We start from the raw sequence: 26,272 nt of genomic DNA on the forward strand, positions 1-26,272 counted from the left end.
TAACTAGACTTATTCTGGTGGTGATCACTTTATAATATATACAAATATCAAGTCATTATGTTGTACCCCTAAAATAAATACAATACTTCATGTCAATTATACCTCAATTGCAGACACACACACACATACACACACACACCCCACACACCATGGATAACTCCTTCAAATAAGTCTCCAAATAGATAAGCAGGTAAGTGATCTCTTGATCATCTTCCTATAACACCAGCACCAGGATGGGAATTAGGAGATCAAAGTTCCAGCCCCAGGTCCATGCTTTTTACACCCTGAGGCAAGACTTTAACCACTGTATACAACTCCATGGGACCTGCTGCTCCCTGGAAATCTACTTCTAAAATTTAAGGAGCTAAGGTTAATGGAAAAATGGGAGGCTAGAGGAATTCCCTTCTGGCTCTTTTTATTTCCTTCCCTCTCTCAGAACTTCATTGGATCCCAGAGGCAGAGTTGGCACCAGACTTTAGCCATGGGACTACAGCCTTATAAAACTGGCTTCCAGAAAATGAAAGCTGCATACACCTAGTGGTGCACTGGCTACTCTGAGCTCTTTATCCCAGTCTGTCCATTATCTCCTTTACTTTAGTCCACTTGGCCCAAATCGCACATTCTAATTTGGTTGTACAACTCATTTCTTTCATTTCCTTTAGCTAAAGTCCTACAAAGAGAGTGCTAGCAAAAAAAAAAAAAAAAAAAGGTTGAAGAAATGTAAAGAACCTGAATGTTCTATCTCCTTTATGTATTCTTTATGCTTTGCACCTTTTATAGGGTTGGAAGCTTTGTACTGATAATAATGAGTTATTCAGGGCATGCAGTGTTACCAGGCCTGGGTGTAATGTAAATGGAATTATTTGCCATAGAAATACCCAGTCCAATCTCTTGGCAAATTGCAATCTCTAAAACTAGGTCCCTTTGAAAGGTGCTTACATAAATGTATACCTTGTTTGAAAGATTTGCAGCAATTTGAGACATATTGAGTTCTTTCTAAGATGAACATAGATCAGCTCTGCTCCGTCATAAGATTTAATTAGCAATCATTTATTAGTACCTATTAGTTGCCTGATTTTTCAGTTTTACTGATTAAGTGACTTGCCAACATATTTCTACAAAAATGCAAGCTATGTGCCACTTAAGTGTGTGTGTGTGTATTTATTTATAAAAGAAAATTAACCAGGCCTTTGTGTTTTACTTGGTTACGTTAAAAAAGTAAGTTCTTTTTTTTTTTTTTTAATTTTTTTTTCAACGTTTTTTATTTATTTTTGGGACAGAGAGAGAGACAGAGCATGAACGGGGGAGGGGCAGAGAGAGAGGGAGACACAGAATCGGAAACAGGCTCCAGGCTCCGAGCCATCCGCCCAGAGCCTGACGTGGGGCTCGAACTCACGGACCGCGAGATCGTGACCTGGCTGGTCGGACGCTTAACCGACTGCGCCACCCAGGCGCCTCAAAAAATAAGTTCTTAAACTAAGCCTTCTTCTATGTTCAGAAATCTGTGAGACCCAATGGCAAAAAGGTTATAAAACACCACCTTCTTCTCAAGACACTGACAAGTCTAACTGGGGAGATAAGACTTATAAACGTGAACTAGGTAGATGAAAAATATGAGGTTATATGTAGCCATGACTATATGTCCAGATACTAACTATACAGCTGTTCAGGGAAAGAAGTCACCAACATGGGATCAATGAGGTAGACTTTCCACAACATTAATAAAAGGCTGGTGAAGTTGTCCAGTTCTCTTTTTAAAGGGTCACGAGGAAAATTCCTCTCAGGGTTTAGACCTAGGAAATAGCCGTCTTATCTTCTCTTCTTGGAGAGAGTATGGGGATTGATCTCAGGAAAGCCTAGTCATAGGAGTTTCTTAAAGCCTAGAAGAGAGCTCTGTTGAGGCTGGGGCCCAAACACAAGCTGGAGACCAACGTATATCCTAGGAGTGAGATACTGTAGGACCACCATGACTGCTATAACAAAGGAAGGGTCTTGATTCAGAATCAAGAGACCTGAGCTCTTGTGCCACCCTCACAAGTCCCTCCTTGAACAAGTCACTAGACCTTCTTCAGATCATATTGTCTTTTGTTTTATATTTTTAATGTTTATTTTTTGAGAGAGAGAGAGAGAACAAACACACGAGAGGGAGGCGGGCAAAGAGAGAGAGGGAGACACAGAATCCGAAGCAGGCTACAGGCTCTGAGCTGTCAGCACAGCCTGACATGAAGCTCCAACTCATTAAACGTGAGATCATAACCTGAGGCAAAATCAGATGCTTAGCCAACTGAGCCACGCAGGCACCTCAAATTGTGTCTTCTTAAAATTATCTTAGAGAGAGAGCTTACAAGTTTGGGAGACGGACAGAAAGAGAATCTTAAGCAGGCTCTATGCTCCATGTAGAGCCTGACATGGGGCTCAATCCCACAACTATGGGATCTTGACCTGAGGTGAAATCAAGAGTAAGATGCTCAACTGACTGAATCACCTAGGCACCCCTAAATTATGTCTTTAAAAGCTTTAAATTTTTTTTTAACATTTATTTATTTTTGAGAGAGTGTGAGCAGGGGAGGGGCAGAGAGAGAGGGAGACACAGAATCAGAAGCAGGCTGCAGGCCCTGAGCTGTCGGCACAGAGCCCGACATGGGGCTAGAACTCACAAGCCGTGAGATAATGACCTGAGCTGAAGTCGGACACTCAACCGACTGAGCCACCCAGGCACCCCTAAAAGATTTTCAAAGTATGATGAGGTAACATTCAAAGGTGGGGATTTCCTTGTTTGGATGTGGTATCTCCGAGAGAGCCAATCCCTGGATATCCAGGCAAGGGAAATCACAAAAAGAGAATGAAGTGTTTATTTTCCCCCACTCTTTGGCTCAAGGCTATCCATCAAGTATACCAACTTATTTTCTAGGATTATCATATGTTTTGGAGAGGAAACCCTTTCCATTCCATTAGTCTGCCTTTTGTGTAGAAGAAAGTGTTGACTTCCCAGAAGCAGAGACAGGGGGCCAGGGGGTGGGGGGTGAGTAGCCCACTTAATCTGTGTTCCCTCTGAGGTGGGAACTTTACAACCACTCAGGAGGTACAGTATATCCCTATTCTACAGAGAAGCAAACTGGGGCTCAGAGATGTTCAGAAACTTGCTGAGGTCATACCATTAGTAGGGGGAAAAGCAGGGATGGAATGCAAGTCTTTGTGGGGCTCTTACTATGTCTGCATTTGGGGAGGAAGAGTGTGTGCACGGAAAAGAACACCAGGCTGGGAACTGGAAACCCACACTCTAGTTCTTGCTTTACTTCTACTTCATTACATGATCTTGGGCCAAACCTTTCCCTCTTTCAGGCCTCAGGGCCCCACTGAAGACAATGAGCTAACTGCTCTCTAAATTAAATGCACAGGAATTTTCAGTATATAGCTTTCCAAGTAAAGAGCCCATAGCTTTAATAGATTTACAAAGGGATGCATAATCCCCTAAAATGTTTATAAAAACATTAATAATGCTAAACAATACAGTAACTTCTAATATTTACAAATTTTTTTTTAGCATTCTATGTATTTTACCTATTTAACTCATTTAATCCCCAAAGTAACTCTATGAGATATATACTCCTTTATACCCATTTTAGAAATGGGGAAATGAAAACAAAGAAATGTTAAACAACTTCCCTAAGGACACACAGTATGTGGCAGAAGCCAGACTCGAGCCCACGCAGGCTGGTTCCACAGCCCACAGTCTTTAACTACTATGGTCTTGTTACTTTCTGATACACAACTGAGACAGGACTATGCATTCCAGTATTATAGCTGGAGTGTCAGGGGACTGATGGAGTTCAGAGTTTATCTGGTTTAGTGGCTTCTAAATCTTTTCATGCTCTACTGGGTCCTATCTCTTTATCACCTACAGTGCTATATACCCTTCACAGTACACCAGTACATGAAGCAGATGAAACCTTCTCTAAGAAGATAGTATACATCATTATTTCAAGGATACGTGTGAGCATGTGTGTGTGCACGTGGTTCAGACATAGGGATAAATATTTGGGAGGATTGCCTCAAGGTCCTACCCCCTGCCCTGCATGGTGGCTTCAAATCATCCCTTTCAATACCTCTATGTACCCACAGAGAACATAATGAGAAAACCACTCCAATTGTTCTTTCCCTTTGTTTGCAGGGGCACAAACAGCATGTACCCAAGTGTGGGGCCCAGGCTTCTGAGCTCAGTGAACTTCTCTCCTTCTGCTTAATTTCCTTGCTACAACCAGGCCACTGCACAACCCATGGCCATAGAGCTGTTACCAGTCAAGGACAAAGACATTCACATACATACCTTCCAATCCTCTCCCTGGGCTACCTAGAGGTTTGGAGGCTTCTAACCTTCAAGCTACCTGTGGACAGTCACCAGAAGGCTTTCTAGGACAAGACAATAGGAAGAAAACTTTGTAGTGGTTTGGCCATGTCAGGAATGTCAATGTCCTATCAATGTCAATGACAGGGAAATGTTCAGCTTCAAGTGGTATAATTGGGTGGGGAGGAGGGTTGTCATCTGGAAGGCTAATAAACTTCTCAAGTCTAATCACAACATGGGTCTGCCATGAGAGGGGCAGTGAGAGGAGGAAGAGTAGCAGCTCTCCCGTCACCAGCCCCCAGAGTCTGTTAAAGCTCATTCTTCCAGATGGAGCATGTCTGAGGATGTCATACCTACTTACAAGACACAACTTTGCTTTCCTCCCTGCCACCTGCCTCCCCTTCTGGGTTTGCCACCCTGCACTTCTGCTGCCTCAGCAGTTGGCAGCTGGACCTTGCTGAGCGTTCCAAAGAACAGGCTCTCAGACAACTGTGGCCTGATTTGAGCAGGGAGGAGAGCACCAAGGGGCAGGGTAGGACCAGTAGCCACAATGCTTCCCTGCAAATGCCTGCCCTGAATGACAGGGCATGGGGGGAAGGAGTGGGGAGTTTCTATGCATAACCAGTTGAGGAACATGCTCACAGGACCACAGTAAGAAAGGGAAACTAGGCATTCTTATCTGCCTATTTTCTCTTTTCATACTTGGGAAGTAATAAGGGCTGCAGATGATCAATTATTCATTCCAGGGTGTACCTACATGGTGCCAGGCACTATGTTATATGCCGGGGGAGAAAAGGAAGATAAAGTCAGTCCTCTTGAAGCTGCCAGCATAATGGGAGAGGCAAATGAAATTAAGAATACAGTTTGTACTTGGAAACGATGATCTGCTTTGTAAAGGAACATAAGAAGTTAGAATATATAGAGTGAGTTTGATGGGATCTATGGTTGGGACAAAAAAACTTCCATGTGGCAGTGATATAACTAAAACTGAAGTCTGAAGGATAATAAAATGACCAGGGTAAGAGATGGGAAGCAAACCCAGATGGAAGAAACTGGTGCTAGTCCAAAAGCATCAAGGTTGTAAATCATACTTTATTCATCATGAAATATCAGTGACCTATTTTTTTTCTCTCTCACACACATACCCTATCTACTCATTACCTACCATGCCACACATACTTGGCATTATCTCATTGCTTCTTTCCCAAGGTGTTAGAAAGACCGACACAAACTTGGAAGAGACTTAAATGAAAAATTGTATATGGCATGCAACAGGGACATAAAACAGGGCTATAGTCACTGAGACACCTAGAAGGTTGGGGAGTCAAGGGAAATTTATTGGAAAAAAATCCCTGGGTAAGAGTAAGATTTCCTAGGCAAAGTGAGTAAGGAATAAAATGATAATCTTGAGCAGGGGGTCCAGTCAAATAAAAGCTCTAAGGTAGAAAAGAGCCTGGTACCTGTATAGGCAACTTGCAAGATTTCAATGTTACTGGGAGACATACTGCAAAGCAGGGGGTGGTAAATTAGGCAGGAACTCCCTGTATCACATCCTTGCATGTGTTTATTCCTACCATGAATATTTATCAAGCATCTGCTACAAACTAGGCCCTAATGCTAGGAGGCTGCACAAAATCAGACTTGGTCTATGACCTGGGAATCGGGACTCGAACAAAGCAAGAACTCAATGAGGGAGGAAAATGCCCAGTGATCAAAGCGAGACTTTGTAGACGCCATTAGGCAAGCTACTCTTCACTCTCAAAGTAGTAAGAAACTCTCATACGGTTTTAGGCCAAGGTTTAAACATGTTCAGATTTGCATTTTGAAAAGATGATTCTGGGTGCTGCAGGGGAGAACATCTATCTCTGACTTGGATACCCTATCCCTCTCCTCCAACTGGTGCCTGTCACAACAGTGGAAGGGAAGCATGGCGTCCACCCTACACCATCAATCCATGCAGAAGCCTAGCAGCTTCCAACAGCTCTCTGCACTTGGCAGCCATCTCAGGGCACTGACAATGACGCCTTCCTGCCTGCCTCTGAGGCCAACTGCAGTGTCTCAGCAACAATTATATTAATATCAGAGCTAGGAATGAAAGCTGTTCATCCATGTAATGAGGTTTCGCTTGTATTTTAGAAATGTGTCAGATAATTTGGTAAGAGACAGCAGAGGTTTTTTTTGTTGTCGTTGTTTGTCAAGAGACCGGGGAGGTAGAAGGCGAGTTCCTTGGCTTCTATTGTAATGTGAGAAATGTCATCTGTACAAAAGATACTCAAGGCAGATAAGCAAATGTGAAGGGAGAAGTGACAGCAAGAGAAGCCCAGGACAAGATGCAGCAGGGAGGGGACAGTGGACATAAACATCCAGTTGTCACCTCACAGCAAGCAAACCCTTATGATGGATCAAGCGTTATCTACACCATCTCATTGAAGCAACATAGTTCTATGGGGGTAGATGTTAACACCATTGGGCATGGGGCTCAGAGAGGTGAATTCAAATGCAGGTCTTTCCAACTCCAAAGTCTGATTTTGTGATGATCTGATATTATGCCATATTCCTGGATAAAAAAAAAAATAATAATCGGTATGTGTTTGTGTAAACTGTGAAGTCTGTTATATGGGGGGGGGGGGGCAGGAAGTACTCAAAGCTAGTAAAGAAGAACATTTTCCCCATCAAGCTCAGGTGAATCTCAATGTTACACGTTCCTGTGATGTTTATGAGATCTGAGGCTGGTGCTCTCAAGTGTGGCATGCGTAATGATTTTTAAGAGACGTACAGGGACCATACTCAATAAAATGGAATCCCTTAATAGGGAAATTCAAGCTCTTCATTTTCCCCAGTTGTGTTGTCAGGGACTCTCAGCATCCGCTGCCCTGTGGAATCACCTGGAGTGCTTTAATCAACTCCAGGCTCAAGCCCCACCTCAAGAGATTCTGATTTAATTAGTCCTATGCCATGCTTCTCCCTCTTTAATGTCCTGCAAACCACCTGGTGATTTTGGGCCAAGGCATACTCTGATTCCATGGGTGTGGGTGGGGCTGGAAAGCCTCATTTCCAACCAGGTGATGCTGATGCCACTCCTTGGGGGAGCTTACTTGGAGCAGCTATGGTCTAGGGTGCAGGCAAGGTTGAGAACAACTGCTTCAGGGTGACAGTTTCATTGTGGTGCTAGTCAATCTTTTTTATTAGGGCTTAAAAAATTATCAACTAGAATGAGTTATAGGTGCACAGGGAACACAAATCACACAGCCAACAATGATGCTCCCTCCCTCTTTGTTCCCAACGACAGGGCCCCTTCTACAGATTCAAATACCATCATTCTTTCAGAGGGATCCTTACATATAAAAGCATAGAGGTGTGTGTGTCTTTTTTTTTTTTTTTATCTAGAAGTTACACATTTTAATCACCCCGTTCAGCACTTTGTTTTCACTTAGGATATCTTAGATTGTTTTAGAAGTGTACAAAAAGCCTTGCCTCATTCCCTTCCCCCCTCCATGGTGGTAAAATATATTAACAACTTACTGCATTAACTTTTTAAAAATCTTTTTTAAAGTTTATTTTGAGAGGGCCAGGAAAAAGGGGGGTGGGGGGGAGAGAGAGAGCACACATGAGCATGCACAAGCACAGGAACAGGGGAGGGGCAGGGGCGGGGAGCATCTCAAGCAGGCTCTGCACTGTCAGTGCTGAGCTCAACTTGGGGCTCAAACCCACAAACTGTGAGATCGTGACCTGAGCAGAAACCAAGAGTTGGAGGCTTAACTGACTGAGCACCCTGGCGCCCCCTGTATTAACCATTTAAGCCCAGAGTTCAGTGGCATTAAATACACTCACACTGTTGTAGCTGCCACCATCTCCAGAACTTCCCAAACTGAAACGTCATACCCACAAAACTGTGCCAGTTAATATTTAACTCTCTTTTTGAAACAAAAGGAGAGCCAGTCTCAGGGCAAGAAATCTCCACAGACAGCACTGTCTGGATAGAGTTTACTCATGGTGCTCTGTGATCACTGCATTTTACAGTTGCTCTGTTTGTGATAATACTAATTTCCCATTTAAAGTAGTTTCCTTTTTAAACAAAACTATTTCTGTTGAAATGATGTCTGTTAAATGCTAGTGCAGGCTGCCCCTGACAGAGGAGCCACAAGATGTGACAATTGTACATCATAAAGAAGTGAAGAATAGGATCCCTCCTCCCCCAACCCATCCCCTTTCTGAGCTCCTAGCTGACTTTCATCTCCACACACTGGGCAGTGGAAATGGCTTTCCCTTAGGGCCTCATTACCTTTACCCAAAGGCAGATTTTTCTGAGGTCTGGGGCTGTTTTCTCTCAGACCACACAGAAGCCCCTCCTCCTCCATCATCCTCAACAGAATGGCAACCAAGAGTGAAGGCACAGGCCCCTTATGGGATTTTGGGTTTCTTAGTAGATACAGGGAACTCAGTCCCATGAACCTCACAGTAGGTGACATCAGAAATGGCCCTTCTAGAAACATCACACGTTTCATGTGGTGGAGATCTGGCTTGAGAAATGTCAGAAAAGACCAGTGTTCCTCTCACATGGGAGGTTCCATAACAGGCCTCCCCTGAAGTCATGGGCTGCACAGCAGCCTATGGTGGAAAGAACTTGGGGTTGGGAGCCCACAGACCTGACATGGAGGCCTGGGTTCACCATCAATCAGCTTAGGGACCTGTAGCAAGTCACTTTACCTTTCCAATTGTCAGGGTTTTTAAAATCTGCAAAATGCTAAGGTGGAGGTCTTGGGGTGGTTAAATGTAGTAGTATATGGAGGTATTTAGCACTATGCCTGGTTCATTGCTAGTGCTAACTGGAAATCTTACAGTCCTAGAAGCAAGGAAAAAAGGAGAATATGGGCAAAAAATGGGGTCCAGGGATGCTCAGTTGGTTACTGCTCAGCCACAGTTCCACCTGGGATGGAAAGAGGTGGAATGTGTGGGACAGGCCTCTCCATGTGAGTCATGACAAAAAAGATGCTGCTAGTATATGGGAGGGAAATGAGCTCCATCCTAAGGGTCCAAACTCAAAGTGTAGCTGGGCAGAGACACTGTGATAAAAGAAGCTCTTTGCAAATATAAAGATTTAAATGACCCAACACTTACCCCCACAGCCCCTTGTTTTTTGTTTATTCTTAAGCCAAACAGAAAATCTAGAAAACAAGCATGTAATAGACACATACTTTTTTTTTTAATTTTTCCATTTTAGGTGCTAATATACTGATTCAGTGAATAACATGTGAGCCTGTCCTAGGTGCCTGGTACTGACCAGGGTGTGGGGGAATAGAGACGAATGAGATGGAGAAGACTTTTGTACTCTTAGGCTTAAGTCCTCATGGGTCCTCTCCAAGCCCCTGACTCCATGGCTCATTTGGCTTACCCACACACAACCCCTGCTTTTTCCTGGTATGTTCTGGAAATGCAGCAGTGTCTAGTGATGCTTCTGCCATGCAGAGCAAGAAGAAATAAATGGCTGTATTTTCAGAAGTAAGTGTAAGTATTTGTTGAGAAGATCAACTGTTAGAAACAAAAAAGATCTACTCTCATCGATGAGGGGTCTTTTTCTGTGACAGGGAGAACAGACAGAAAGGAAGGGATAATGAGTGATGATCTGGGCATGGGCTGGAGCCGCTCTGGTCATCAATCGGAAGGCTGGAAAATGAGGAGCAGTGCAGTCTGACAGGGCTTGGGAAAATGTCCACAGCATGAGCTGCTCAAGAGAAAGACTTGTGCATGTTCTTGTGGTAAAAAGGGAAGAATTTAACACTGAACCATCATCCAGTGCATTACGCTGGTCCAGGGAATGGATTTTGACTTTGAAAGAACTGGCTTGAAATCACATCTCTACCACTTAATAGGTGCTTAACTTTACCTTAAGTTTTCTAACCTGTGAAGTGAAGATCACAGGACTTACTTCATCAGGTTGGTGGGAGACTTAAGTCAAATGTATATGTATAGGGGTCAGTGCTTGGGACACTGTAGAAATGTTGTCAGTAAATATATGCAGAGCTGAACAAAATGAAAGCAGTGTTACGCTACTGTGGAAAATAAGTAATTCATGCAAGATCACATAGGCATTAAGAGGCTCGCTAAGATTTAACTAGATTTTTCCGAGTCCTTTCTGGTCCTTTTCAAGTCCTTTCAAGTCCTTCCAAGTACTTCCTGGTAATAGTCTAGTTGCATAAGCAACACTTGATAGACAGCTACAATGAAGACCACCATTTTGTCTGCTTTTTGTAAAAGACACTTCACAGGCCAGTGCTCAGGTTCAGATGCCAATTACTGAATTGTCTCACAGCATTGAAAATATGCTTTATGATCTGTGATCAAATCTGCCTTGTTCTTAAACCATGTTGAAAAGAGAACAAGAAAGAAATTTGAAAAACTCAAAAGGGTTACTTTTCCAAAGGGTAAGAAATGGGCTGAGGGTGCTTTGGGGAGACAAATTCCATTCTTAGGCTTATCTACTGTGATAATCCAGTGGCTGAAGGGTTAGGGAAGGAAGGCCAAGTTATTAAGGAGATCAACTGTGTCTGGATAAGATGGGGCAAAGGGAAAATCAAACTCACCACCCAGATCAGAGCGGGAAGTACCAGGGAAAACAGGTGAGGCAGGTTGGTGAGCCAGTCTAACGAGTTTTTCCACAGCTAATCAGTAATGTGTTATCAAGCCACCTAGGTGAGGGTGATTCAGGCAGGAGGAGTTTGGAGAAGCACAGAGGTGAAGAACAGGTATTTAGTCACACAGGTTTGGGTTTATGTCCTCATGGTACCACTTTCAGCTGGGGTCTCCTGGTCATGTGTATGAGCTCTCCACATGTCATCTTCCTCTTCACTAGAGAGGCTAATACTGGAACCTACTTGAGAGGGTTGTTGTGTTAAGATTACATCAACTAATTAAGTAAACTCACACATAGCAAGTACTCAATAGAAGGAAGCTGTTAATTATTAATTACTGCCATGATTTGGGAGGCATTTAAGAGGCATGCATTCTCAGATCAGGCAGAGGAAGATGGCTGCTTTTTACGAGTCATAGAGCTCTTACATTGCGTGCTGGGATACTGGCAGAGGCAGGTCCCCACTCAGGGGGAGAAGGAATTTGTAAAATAACTCCACTATCCAATTGGGTGCAAGACAAAAGAGTACAAGTGCTGGCCTCTGTGTTCGACTAGCCCAGGAGAGATATATGGACAATTTATTCTGGTTACTTATCCCAACAGTTGTACGAACTCAAGTTTCGATAAACAGATTTAAGCCAGTTTAGGGTGGTGTTCTCTTAGAGCTAAAAGAAGCCTCCTAACTAGTCAGGTCAGCCCTTGGTCTTGGGGAACAGTAGTGCCACTGATTGCTTTTAATGAGCAAACTACACCTCATGGCCAGTGTGGTTGCCTTCCCACAGAAAGAATCCTGAATAGGGGGAAAAGTTCTGGCTGGTTGAGGATACCCTGGGGACACAACTTAGTCATTTTCAAGAAGACATTGGACCCACCAACCTGAAGGTAACAGGAGACCAATAAATACCTTTAGGTACATGCATGGGGACAAAGTATGTTTGGTCTTAGAGTATAAACCCAATCAAACTTTGAGTTCCTAGACATATTTTTGTTTCCCTGAGAGTTTGAGGAAACATAGGGAGGGAAAGCTCTAGATGAACACAGTTGGAAGTTCAAATGCTGATTCTAGCTGTGTGACCTGATTCTTCATCTGTGTCTACGTTTATAGGATGGGGGAACGAGGACTTATAGAAGGGCTGAGGGAAAAGTAACAGTAGCAGCCAATATTTGAGAGTCCATTACATACCAAGAACTGTTCCCAGCACTTCTGTGTATCCATTTCTATAACATGCCTACCACTAGAGGCAAAGTTCAGTAATATCCCCAATCACATAGACTGGGAACCTGAAAAACAGAGTGGCTGAGAAATTTGTCGAAGGTCACAAGACTAGCAGCTGACAGAGCCACGCACTCTCAACCACAAGGCCACACCCTTCACCACTGTGATGCATGGCCTCTCACACAGGAAAATAATGAGGAAACTGCTTCTCTCAGTGCTGAATATGAGGAGGTGGTTAGTCAATATTGGCTGTCAGTCCTTAGAACAACATATAATATTTGTACATTCTTCTAAACATTTTAAGAATTTAAAAATGTTTGGGTCCAGCCTAGTATCCAATGTATGCTTAAAGGTGATGATTTTTCTATTTCCTGACAAGACAAACTATTTTTTGAATGTTTGACTATTTTTTGAAAATATTTGTCATTTTCTTCAAAGGCCACTTGAAGTCCTTACAGAACATTTCTCTAAATCTTGGCAAACAAGAAATAAGAACAATGGTGAAATAAAACTGCACAATTCTAATGAATCTTCATAGGCATCATCTCATCAGATGACAGACTGTGAGGAGGAAAGGCCTTGTGATGTCAAATTGTCAATAAATAAAGATCCCAGCATAGTGTATCTGAGTAAATGGAAAAAAGCCTGGTAGGTAAGAACATGCACTCTCAAGTCAACAAGCACGCATTCAAATCCGAGTTCCATCACTCACTACCTGATAACCTCATACCCTCCACGTCTCACATGCCCTATTTCCAAACACAGAGATCATCGGGACAAACATCACGGGACATTTTTCAAGGAATTCTCTAAGCACTTAGTAAGTCCTCAATAAAAGTCCACTGTTCATATTATTATCCCCACCAAGGCCCCAGAAATTGGACAAGGGTTATCAAGAAGCAGAGCCAGGATTCTGCCCAGGTCTCCACTTATTGTAATGCTCTTTCCATGGTACAACTTGGCTTATGGGCCCCTTCTTCCCCAGAAAATCATTAGGACTCTTGGATGACTCCTGATTCGTAGATATTTTCTTTCAAAAAGGGCATTTTTAAAAATCTGCAAGTCAAGAGCAGTACAAGGAAATAGAACAAGCTAAGGAATGCCTTGAATTATAGAACAACCTGAGGATCAGATATAAAATCAGATGTCTCTTAAATCAAATAGGGCCAGGGCCAGAGCTGATGCCAGGAAGGCTTAACATACATTACAATGAAGAACACAGAAATGTAAGAAGGGACCCATAAAAACCACCAGCATGTGAAATACTGCCAAATGCTGTGTGCTTGCCAACGAGGCAGCATCACTAGGCTGGATTCTAATGTTCCTTGCTGCAAAGCAAATAGGCTGGGTGTTAATTAAAGTGTGTAAGTTGATTCGTGAGGTAGCTGCCTGGGAAAAGGAATCCTGCAGAGGAGTTTCTTCCTTTCATAGACTTCTTTTCTGCAAGTGAAATTATCCCAAATAAACACACCTGTGTATTCTCTGCTCCCTATCACTTACAGGGCTGGGTGCTTGTGAGAGACTTATTGTTGCTAGTTTCTAGATCACTCTCACGTGGAGTACCCAAAGAGCTGGCCTGTCTGCACTTCACAACAGCCTCACAGGCTCTAGAAGGAAGCTGTAATCATTCCATTTTACAGAGGAGAAACATGACAGGTGGAGGCACTAAGGGACTTGCCCACAATTGCAGAGTGGTAGAGCCCATAGAAAAATCTTGATCTCCTGGTCCCTAATATAAGCCTCTTTCTACCTTATAAGTGAATGACACCCACAATAGCAAAAGACAGGCAAAGCATGGTGAGAATTTAAATGAATAGCCTGAGGAAGCAGGGCTGGAAGGGTGCAAGCTCAGCTTTCTGAAATCCTATTGGTATGGCAAGTACCCAGTCAGGACTCTCATCAATACCACATTTGGTCCAGAAGAGCATGCTCGGCTGAATCACAGGCAGTGCTGTTTATCCACACTGGTCAAGCAGAGCCAGCCTTATCGTACCTTGCCAATTTCCAGGGAACTAAATCCTTTTGATGCCATTTGGCTTTTTTTTTTTTTTTTCTCTAGGTTACTCCAGGAATGAAATCAGTTGCCTCTTAGGCACTTAAAAACAAACAAAAACAAACAACTCTGACTTTTCAAGTTTATTTGAGAGAGAAAGAGTGAGCAGGAGAGTGGCAGAGAGAAAGGGAGAGAGAGAATCCCAAGCAGGTGCCATGCTGTCATCTGCAGAGTCCAATGTGGGGCTCAATCCCACCAACTATGAGATCATGACCCAAGCCAAAAATCCAGAGTCTGGCGCTTAACCGACTGAGCCACCCAGGCATGCCAAACATTCAGGTGCTCTTCACTTCCATTTTTAGACTAAGGGTTTTGCTTGGTCAAGGGAGATTGAAGGGCAATATTGAATGAGAAGGAGGTATCCTCATGGTCAAGTTATCTCCTGATCCTTTCTATTATTCATTTACCCTGTTAACACAGCCTGTTATTATTGGGAAATCTGCTAAGCCCTGGGTACTCAGGAATGTCCAGCAGGCAGAAGACACAGAGGATTCCTTCCTGCAGGGACCTTGTGTTCTAGTGGCAAGATATACAATAAGAAGAGAGAATTTCAGATGACTGTTGGCATTGAAAAAATAATGCTGTGAGGGAGTGTCATTGGGGAGGATAGTGGTGATGGTGGGCCCATTTTAGATTCTGTGGGCATTTTAGGAAGCCCTCTTGAACAAGCAACTTTTTTTTTTAAATTTATTTACTTTGAGAGATACAGACAGCACAAGTGGGAATGGGCAGAGGGAGAGAATCCCAAGCAGGCTCCACACTGGGAGCACAGAGCCTGATGTGGGGCTTGAACCCACAAAGGTGTGAGATCATGACTTGATCCAAAACCAGGAGTCAGAGGTTTAACCAACTGAGCCAACAAAGCTCCCTGAACAGGCAACATCTGAGCTGCCATTTCATTGAAGAGAGCAAGACAAATACAGGAAAATTCTAGGGGAACATGTTCCCAGGGGAGGCAAATCTAGGCACACAGTTCCCAAGGAAGAAAAGAACATAGGCAGCCAGTGTTGCTGGCCCACCATGAACTGAGGGATTGGATATTAGCTGAGATTGGGAATGGGCAAGAGTTGAGGTTGTGAGAGGTCTGGTAAACCATTTTGGAGGCATTGGGTTTAATTCTAAGTGGCCACAGTGTACTCGCCTGAGGTTGGCCTCTGAGTGCATTCCCTTTCTCCTTCCACTGTGGGCTCTGGTGTTTTAAAGACCAGCTTCATTGCTCAGCTGCACAGTCTCTGAATTCTTAATGGCACAGATCATGTGGATTACATATTGCAGACAGTGGGCATCAAACAGTTTCCAAATTCACGGAAAGGGGGTATCGAGGCATGAGAAGTAGAGACAAAGTCTCAATTATTTCCTAAATATGGCAACAGGAGATGGAGGCTGTCAGCTTTGTTCTGCTTGGAGAAAAGCTTCTTTACAGGTGGTTGTTCCTTACCACCCCTGGACACTTTGAATCTGAAAGACCCCAGAGCAAATATGACCTCATTGATTAAGTGCAGAGCATGGACTGGAACCTGCAAATGTTGGGTTGGCTCAGTTAACTTCCCGGACCCTCAGCATCTTTGTCAGTAATTGTAGCTAATACCAACACCTGTCTCAGGGGCTTGCAACAAGGTGAAAGGTGGTTCAACCTCATGCTTTGCACGTGGTAAGCTTCCAATAAGCTCTCATCATTACTATTTTTAGTCTCCATCACCAAAATCCCAGCTCTTTCCCATTCTACCTCACACATGTGTACTTGTATCAAAATCCTGCAAAATGGTTTTATAAGCTTTTGGAAGAGGCCCTGGAATAGTATAGGTAACGACCAATGCCTGTACACTACACAGGTAATTCATTTCAAACTATAGGAGACAAAGGCAGAGGCTGCTCTCTCCTGAACATGTAGAAAAGCCAAAATCACATGCAGTAATCATCATGCATCATCATCTGCAACCGCCCTCATATCCCAGCCAACTATACAGGCAAAGCTTTCCAGCATGGGCAAAGAGGTCCCCCAAAAAGAGTCCCTTGAAACCTGGAGCTGCTGGTGGCTAACGGGGTACACAGCTGCAGCCCCCAGGACCCAGGGTACTGAGAATGAGCCAGCGACAACCTCAAAGGCTCCCTCTAAAGTAACATCCCTGCCTCATGCCAGCAAGAGGTGGGGAGAGCTGAGGAGAAAAAAACCACTCCCCAGTCTTAGCATTAAGTAGAACACTTACCTTCTCCTTCCTTGGTAAAGGCTCCACAGCTATGACAGGGGGACTCAGGGCTCCTAAAGTGTTTTTATTCTGATGGGGCGGTGGAGACAGAGGCTGGGTTGCTACCCCCTCTAGTTATCCCATCCAAGGGGAGCAAGTGCTAGTGAGAGCTTTCTTCTCATCTCTAGCTGGAACAGGTAGCTCCACCCCCTTTTAGAAGCCCAGCCCAGGTGTCACACACCTGAACACAGTTCCTCCACCCCATTTCCTCCTCTCCTGGCCTGCTGCAGAAACCCGCTTAGCCCCGCCCTCTCCAAGGCTTCTAGGCTCTTCTTCCAAGCCCTGCATCTCCACCCTTCTCCTCAGCTCCCTGGCAGGGCTGGCCTAACCAGCTCAGGTACCCAGACCTAACCCCAGGGAGGCCTGTGCTGTTACCTGGTGGGTGGTTGGTCTGGTCTCTACCCGTCTGGCTCTGGCCTCTCCATTTTGTTTGTTTGTTTATTTGTTCTTTAAAATGTTTGTTCATTTTTGAGTGAGGGAGGAGCAGAGAGGGGGGGAAACAGAGGATCCCAAGCAGGCACTTCCCTGTCAGCCCAGAGCCCAATGTGGGGCTCGAACTCATGACCTGAGCAGAATTCGGACACTTAATTGAGCCACCCAGGTGCCCTTCCAAATTACTTTGAGAGGGAGGCCCTGAGTTAGAGCCAGAACTTGGACACTTGGCCCAGCTATGCGAAACCAGAGAGTATCCATTTTCTGGTGACTGATTTAAAAACTTACAGGAATTCAAAGGCCAAGTGTCGGGAGATGGGGCTCTGTCTAGCTACTTCACAGGGTAACTTCATTCCAAGCCACAAGCTGTAGCTCTATGCCAGAGACTTGGCTATATTGCACCCCTATTTTAGTGACCCCAGGTTTTCTCATGACAGATGTAGCAGCTGCCTTTATTCTCAGTAAAAAGATGAGAAGGAGAACTTGAAAGATAGGATGAAATCTGACCACCAGGCCCAAAGGAGATACTATTTCTTCCTCTCTGTTGGGGAGATCAGCAAAGAAGTTACGGCAATATACTCCATATCTAGTATTAAAAAGCACTTAGTCATGCCAATTAATGGCTGCTTCACTGAATCCACAGGTGGTCTTAAAATAAGGAGTTAAATTATCCTTGAAAAAAGATAATCATTGCTCAGGTCCCACATCTAAGCATTGGGATTTTATTTTCCTACCCCAGCAAGGTAGTATTCCCTCTCTCCAGATCAGAGATTTACAGATCTGCTGACTCATCGGAATTATCTGGGGTTTTAAAAGTGCAATTTCTGCCTGAAACTCTCATATTCTAAGAGGGCTCAGGAATCTGCATTTAAAAAATTTCCCCTACAGGATTCTCGTTTGAGTGGTCTGGCTACTGTGCTTCAAAGAACACTGCCAGAGAATAGCGTGCTACATTCTCTCTTTCCAGACCCCAGCCTGCATTTCTTGTTGCCTTTTAAATTCAGCTAAGGACCAAGTTGTTTCCATTGTTTTCAATTCATGCTTCCACCCCTGCCTTCAGGAATTTCCCAGCTGGCTCCAGCTTGTTCCTCCTCCCTTTCATTGACAAATAGCTTTGTCAGAGGACAGAGTGTTAGACTCACAGATATTCCTGCCTTAAGAGACCTTAGAAATGATGTCATTGAACCCTTTCTTATCTCGCCAGAAAAGATATTGAGCCCTACTTCTGCCCTTTCTCCCTTCTGACACCCAGACCTTACATTATTGCCACCACTACACTACCTGTCCCAAAGCTGACTCCTCTCACGCCCACACCTCCCCAGGCTCACTGCCCGTGGCACCAGTTCTTCTGGAAAAGAAGCCAGGTGCATGGGCCCCACCCATCAATTCCTCTTCCTGCTCCATGGCTAAGGCAATGTGTTCAAGTTTCTTGTTTCTTGACTCAGGTTTAGTTTTAGAATGAGATTCTCACATCCCACCTGCTCCCTCAAATAGACTTATCTTACAGGCAACCAGATCTCATATGACTGTCTGTCCATCCCAATCATTTAAATCATAAGGCAAGAGTACAGGACCCATTTGATTCTAAACCCATTTACGAAACACCTAATATGTGCAGGGCATTGTGCTAGGAACAGCAAGGATTGTGAAGAGAACCAAAAGGTATTGATAATGATGCCATTATTGTTATAGGCATTGCTGTACCAGTGAATTGGAGAGACGAGAGAGAACACTGAGTAGGAACCAAGTAATGAGAGAGATGTGGGAAAATGTGTGAGTCTTATTTGCCTCAGGGGAAATGCTCTCCTGGAGCTGCCCATGCCACCTTATCAGTAGCTCAGGTGATCCCATGTGATATAATAGGGAAATTAAAATTAAATGTTTTTGGGGTGCCTGGGTAGTTAAGCATCTGACTCTTGATCTTGGCTTAGGTTATGATCTTGCAGACTGGGTTCAAGCCCCACATCAGGCTCTGCACTGATGGCTTGGAGCCTGCTTGGAATTCTGCCTCTCCTTCTCTGGGCCCCTCCCCCACTTGTGTGTGTGCGCTTCCTCTCTCTCTCTCTCTCTCTCTCTCTCTCAAAATAAATAAACTTAAAAAAATTGAAAAATAAGTAAATAAAATTAAATGTTTTCTTGCCTTGCCGGTACAGTTACACAAGTCTTTCCTAGTACTCATAACCTTCAGATGAAATGAATGACAGCATAATCTAGTTACAAACAGACTTTGGCACTAGAGTGCTGGGATTCAAACCTTTACTCCACCAGCTTCCAGTTGTGTGGTTTTGGGTAAAGTACCAAACTTCCCTGGGGATGGGGTGGGGGGGGCGGTGAGGGTAGATTGTTGTGTTTACATCACAAAGTGGTCACCAGGATAGTATCAACAAATATGTATAATCTACTTTAAAAGTGAGAGTGCTTACATATTATTATTCAGGAGATCCTGAACATTATTACCATGTATTTATTTACACTAAAAAAGATACAATGTTTTCTCATCCAAGGACCAAAAATATCTTCCAAATATTTGCTCCATTTGATTTATGCATCTCATTTCTATGTTTAAGATCCTTTTTTAGTTTATCCATGCTTTCCTTCCTGTATCCATTTAAATATATATATATTTTGGGGGGCACCTGGATGGCTCAGTTGGGTAAGCGTCCAATTTCAGTTCAGGTCATGATCTCACTGCTCGTGGGTTCCAGCCCCATGTCAGTCTCTGTGCTGACAGCTCAGAGCCTGGAGACTGCTTCGGACTGTAACTCCCTCTCTCTCTGCCCCTCCTCTGCTTTGCTCTGTCTCTCTCTCTCTCTCTCTCAAAAATAAACATTAAAAAAACTATATATATATATATATATATATATATATATATATATATATATATATATATAGTTTTCATTGGGGATATACTGTGTGCCAAGCATTGTGCTAAGTCCTGGGAGTCCAATGGGTGAACAAACAGCCACTATCCCTGCTCTGAAGGAGTTCACAGTCCACTGGCATACCAGATATTGATTGAACAATCACACACAAGCTGTGACATTATGATTATGTTAAGAAGGGGCAGTACCCAGTGCTGAGAAAGCCTGTGAGAAGAATTTGACCTGGTCAGGGATAGAGTGGAACTGAGATGTAAAGGAAGAGATGGCGTTACCTGTACAGAGTGGAAGTGGCTGAAGGAGAGATGGGTGGGGGGATGGGCTAAATGGTTGATGGGCATTAAGGAGGGCACTTGTTGGGATGAGCACTGGGTGTTGTCTGTAAGTGATGAATCACTGGATTTGACTCTTGAAACCAATACTACACTGTATGTTAACTAACTTGAATATAAATAAATACATTTACAAAAGGAATATTCTAGATAAACAAATGCCATGTGCCATTTTAGTGCTGTTATAAGTGACCTCCACAACTCAGTGGCTTATACTGGAAAGGTTTGTTACTCACTTATTACTCACATGTAGGCTGTAGCTTTGATCAGGCTGTGACTCTGCTTCTCATTCAAGGACTGAAACTGAAGGAGCATCCCCAGTGTGGGACATGCTATCCCTGTAGCAGAACAGAAGGTCAAGAGCACTATTGAAAACCTTGCCATAACACTGAGGGCTTCTGCTTAGATGTAGCCTTGTTGTGTTTGCTTAAATTCCTTTTGATGACAGTGAACTTTTAAGAGTCTCAAAATCCACAAGAAAGGGACATTGAGACCTGAGAAGTAGAGACCAAGGCCAAACTCAAAGCCAATGGGACAGGGATGTATAATCCTCAACAATGGGGCCATAGCAAAGTATATTGCAGTGAGCAGGAGCATAAGCCTCTTTGGGGAGGGCATGGGATATATAATGGCAAAACTAATATAATCCTCTGTGGTAGAAAGTAAATGGCAAAAAACCTAGAGGCCTTTGTGGCTAAGGCTGAGAGGGTTGATGGATATGTAATGAGATGAGACGAGTGGTAGTTACAGGCAAGCCATGTAAGGGCATCTGACCTTTATACACTGACCTTTACTCATTCAACCCCTTTCCTTAGTTGTTAAAAGAATACTTTTCATGTTTTTCTGGTTTATATTTTATTTATTTATTCATTTATCTATTTATTAAAGTTTATTTATTTTCAATTTTTTTAATGTTTATTCATTTTTGAGACAGAGAGAGACAGAGCATGAGCAGGGAAGGCACAGAGAGAGAGGGAGACACAGAATGTGAAGCAGGCTTCAGGCTCTGAGCTGTCAGCACAGAGCCCGACGCGGGGCTCGAACTCACGAACTGTGAGATCATGACCTGAGCTGAAGTCGGACGCTTAACCGACTGAGCCACCCAGGCGCCCCAAAGTTTATTTATTTTGAGAAAGCATGCGTACAAGCAGGGGAGAAGCAGAGAGAGGGAGAGAAGGAAAATCCCAAGCAGGCTCCACGCTGTCCACGTAGAGCCTGATATGGGGCTGGAACTCACAAACCGTGAGATCATGACCTGAGTGGAAACCAAGAATCAGACACTTAATCAATTGAGCCACCCAGGTGCCCCTGGTTTCTAAAGCATACATGTTCATTATAGGAAATGTAGAAATGACAGATAAAAAAAAAAAAGAAAGAAAAAAATACAAATCACCCGTAAATTTACAAGTCAGAGAGAATCATCATTGAGTGATATTTTGGTGAATGATTTAGACTTTTAGATGCTTTTTAATGTATGGGAAATACTTTTAAAATCAAAATTGGATCACATTCTTTATCAGTTGTTACGAATATTTTTCAAGTTATTAAATATTCTACTCCTCATCATCATATGGATGCATCATAATTTAATTCCCACCTATTGGACATACACATTTTTGTAATTTTTCTATTTTACAAAAATCCAACCCTGATTTCATTTCATAGACATGGCATTTTTATAAAATGTATGACCAATTTTCAAGCCATTGATACACATTGCTAGTTGACCCTCAAATAAGTTGTAGCAAATCACATACAACTCCAGAGCAAGATTTACCAACTCCTTGATAATTATTATTTTATATTGCCAATTTAATCAGTGGAAGATATTGTCTTATTTTTATTTTGCATTTATTTGTTAATTAAGGACAGACTTTAGTTTATATAATTCCCAGTGCTTTCATCAGGGAAAGATTTACTTGATTGAAACTCTAGGCCTTTCAGATCTTCTGCTTGGAATACACTCTTATTTCCTCTTCAGAAAATTGTAACTATTTTAACTCATTATAAGACATTCTTCTGCTTCCTATCAAATGCATTCTCTGATCATCTCTGCCCCTGATTATCTCCTTACTGTGGGAGCCAGAGGAGGATATGAACAGTTGGTTCAATATATATGGTGGGATGATATGGTTTGCATGTACTCTGTCTTCCCAGATGGAGAGGGTGCCTTCTTGTGACTGAATTTGTGTCCTTCTGAGGTGTCTCACTCTGTGCTCGGCATGGGTTCTGATCCATAAATATTTTGAGTGAATACTAAGAAAAGGCATAATGGCACATGGGTGGGTAAATTCTGACTTGATGAATAACTCAGTTGTAGAGACTTGCACTAGCTATATTAATAAGTCATCTGGACCAAAGTAATTTCGAATGCCACCCAGGATCTCTTTTGAGATTGTAATCTAACACCAATTTTTTTTCAACTTTCATAATGTAGGTTAGTAACACAGGACATTCTGATTTGACAGAAGTGCAATCGCTTTATCTGTCTCTGAAATTTCTCTCCCCCGCCCAAAGAACTTCTGTCCATTTGATATGTGGTATGTTATTTTTATTAATTTGGGGTGTTTTTCTTCATCTTCCTGTTACATGTTGTGCTAATGTCTTGTCAAGCTAGTGTGACAATGTACATTGTATCTTCATGCTCCCCTTCTCATGTTACGGGGAGAGGACAAATGAAACGACCATTAACAGAGCATTTCAGTGTGTCATTGGGGGGAACATGGGGAAAAGAGCAACCCCTGCTGACACGGTCTTGCTTCCTGTGGTTGTAGAGTAAGTGCTTTAAAGTCTCTCAGAGGCCTCAGGCTAATTGGCTTTATGATGATGTCTATCTACATTGGCATCATTCTCGAACTGGCTCGCTTTATCTGTGGTCTGTTGCTCACCTGCACCCTTGTCTTGAGGGAACAGGAACCAGAGCCTGTCAAGCACTTGTCCTAGAAGATGTGACATCTTCTACATTTATTCTGGGCCACTGAAAATTACCCACAAGTAATTTTAGGAGTATTCTGCTGCATAGCTCCCTGGGGCCTCCTTCAGTGACTAGAACCCTTACATGAGATGAGACCTATTTGCATCAATATTATCAGGTGGTGCTTGAATCTAGTCTATAGTTGAACATACATTGTCACTGCTCTTTCCCATTTTACAAATATTATCTATTCTTCAAGCAAATAGATGCCTGTCTCCTTCCAGGAATAGTGAGGTTTTGATTTATAATTATTGTTTTCCAAATAAAGCCAAGGCATACCTAAACAGGTGTTCTTTCCATGAATTACTTAATTAAAATAGCTCCCTGAAGGCCGTCGAAATACCAGAGAAAGAGAGTGAAGCACAGAGATTTAATTTTGAGTAACTCCTTTATTAAAATGGAAGGAAATACAATCTGGCCTACTTCAATTTAGGAGACTGCATTAAAAATCTATCAGCAGGGGTGCCTGGGTGGCTCAGTCGGTTGAGTGTCCGACTTCGGCTCAGGTCGTGATCACACAGCTCGTGAGTTCGAGCCCTGTGTCAGGCTCTGTGCTGACAGCTCAGAGTCTGGAGCCTGCTTCGGATTCTGTGTCTCCCTCTCTCTCTGCCCCTAACCCACTCGCATTCTGTCTCTGTCTCTCTCAAAAATAAATAACCATTAAAAAAAAAAAATCTACCAGCCAAGAATGATGTCCTTTAATAAAGCAATGTTTCCTGAGTGTGGGGGAAAGACCACCTACATCAGAATGATTTGGGGGAACTTCTAAAACATTCAGGTTCTTGGCTTCACCCCAGACCTACTGAACTCTCTGAGAGCAGACCCTGGGACCTGCATTTTAATACCCACCACTCCAGATAATTTCTATGTACACTGAAGTTTGAGAATCAATCAGGGATTGATGATATATTGGAGGGGGGGAGACTCTGAATGTTACATGGTCTTCTGAAAACTCCATGTGTGAGAACATTGTTTAATGTCTGCCTCCCCCACTAAATTGTGAAGTCTGTGAAGACAGTGACCAGTGAGCCCACTCCCATAGCCCCAGAACCCAGCATAGTGCCTGGTTCACCCCATACCTACTGGATCAGAAACTCAGGGAGTCAGGCTCATTGACCTTTACTTTAACAAGTCCTGCAGATTTCCCTGATGCATGCTATAGTTGCAATAGCATAAAAGAATCTTTCTGGGAAAAAAAAATATACTTCTAAAGAGTAGCAACATTTTTTTTTCCCCTTTCGACTTCAAATTGGATATTCTTTGGTCTATATGCTACCATGTATCTTTTAAGATCAGGATATATTAAATCCCTGGCATGATTTCAAGAAAAGGAAACATTATCCCCATTTTACAGCAGAAGAAAGTGAGGTTCATGGGATGCAAGTGCCTTGTGAGGTCATGCAGCTGATAAGGGACAGACCTAGAGTTGAATTCAAGATCTCTTATACACTAATGCCCATGTTATTCTTTGTTCTTCTACCAGTTCCTCAGGTCCTGGCTTTTGTTTCCCTGGGATGCATGAGGATTCTTCTGAGAGTTAAGGGAGGAAGTTACATAGTCTTGATCTCTTCATGCATCACTAGCAATAGCATCTGGAGGACATCTGCCTTGTGGGGTCTTGAGTCTAATTAGTTCCCTGAACATACCATCTAGACGTGGCTTAGGGAGATTCACCAGGACTTACAGGCTGGAGAGGCAACCTGATTATTGTGGGACTATCTCCATTTGTATCCACCAAATAGTTTAAAAAACATGCTTTTTCCTTATTCTATTCCAATAACCAAAATAAGTCATATTTCATGGACTGGAGGGAACCAGAGTAGGCTTAATGGGAAAATACTCATTGGGACTAAATCAATATTTATGCTGAAGGCAAATCTGTGCTTTTTTTTAAAAAATCAGATTTATGTAGGAGGTCATGCTTGTTTGGTCTGGAGCAAAGTAGACAATATCATTCATTCATTCATTCATTCACCTTCTATGCCCAGTTGGAACTCAAAGCTGTATGAATCCAAATGAACAACAGACAATGAAAATATAGCAAGATGAGTGCCATGGCAAGGAAAGGTAGATGATGTAGAAACACGTAAGAGGGCAAGCCAACCATGTTTGGGAGTTGAGGAAGGTTTCCCACAGGAAGCAGTATCTAGCTAGGACCTAAAGATTTTTATAGGCACTATCAGCCATGGAATGAGCAATCAGAGAAATATAGGGAAGAAGAAAATGTTTCTCAGCCTAATGAATTACATGTGAGGAGTGTTCAAGCAGAGTCAGGCCATCTAGGTCTCTTAACTGTTCCCCAACCCATCCCTTCTCTTGGGGAAACCCAAGCCAAGACAGAGATAGAATACAGAGTTTAGTCCAGGCATTCAGAGTCTTGGCATTCTCATTATTCTGATTCATTACCATCATCAATATCATCACCATTATTACGTTAATATGAGAACCAATGGGATCACAAGCTACATTAATGTAACTTTGTATTCAGAACAGGGAGAATGGAAAATACTGTTCCCCTCTTCTTAAATATACCTGGGGTTCACATCTGATGGCTCAACCTAAAGAGGATAAAGTATAGGGTGTTGGGGGTAAGAGATGGAAAGTACCTCACTTGAGGAATATTTAAAAGGATCGGAAATCTTATTCAATTCTCAATTATTGTTATCGAAGGAGGGCTTCCATGACAGCCAATTGAAAGCAGTCCATGAAACTGTCACAGCACCTTTGAAGCTGTGACTTTCACTGGGGTAAGGAGAAAGTTTGTGCTGCTTACTACTTCTTCCCCAGTACCTCACCACAGTGCCTTGCTCATACTAGGAACTTAACAGATATTTATCGAATGAATGAATGGCTGGGACACAGATGTTAATTGCAGGGCTTTTCCAGTCTCTGTATTATGCCAACCCTTTCCAAAGGTGGTTTTTCTCCCTCTCCACTGGAGATACAGCCCCCTTTTTAAATATTAAATATAATTTATTGTCAAATTGGTTTCCATACCACACCCAGTGCTCATCCCAACAGGTGCCCTCCTCAATGCCCACCACCCACTTTCCCCTAGATATGGCTCTTTTGAAATGTTCAAAGCACATCACATCATTGTGACTGGCTTCAAGGTATATCTGTAGACAAATCCTTTAAGAAACTTTACCTACAGAGAAGATGCAGTG

The sequence above is a fragment of the Puma concolor genome, chromosome A1 (genome assembly GCF_028749965.1).
Source record: "Puma concolor isolate L17-30 chromosome A1, mPumCon1.1.hap2, whole genome shotgun sequence".
In the NCBI taxonomy this organism is placed as follows: Eukaryota; Metazoa; Chordata; class Mammalia; order Carnivora; family Felidae; genus Puma; species Puma concolor.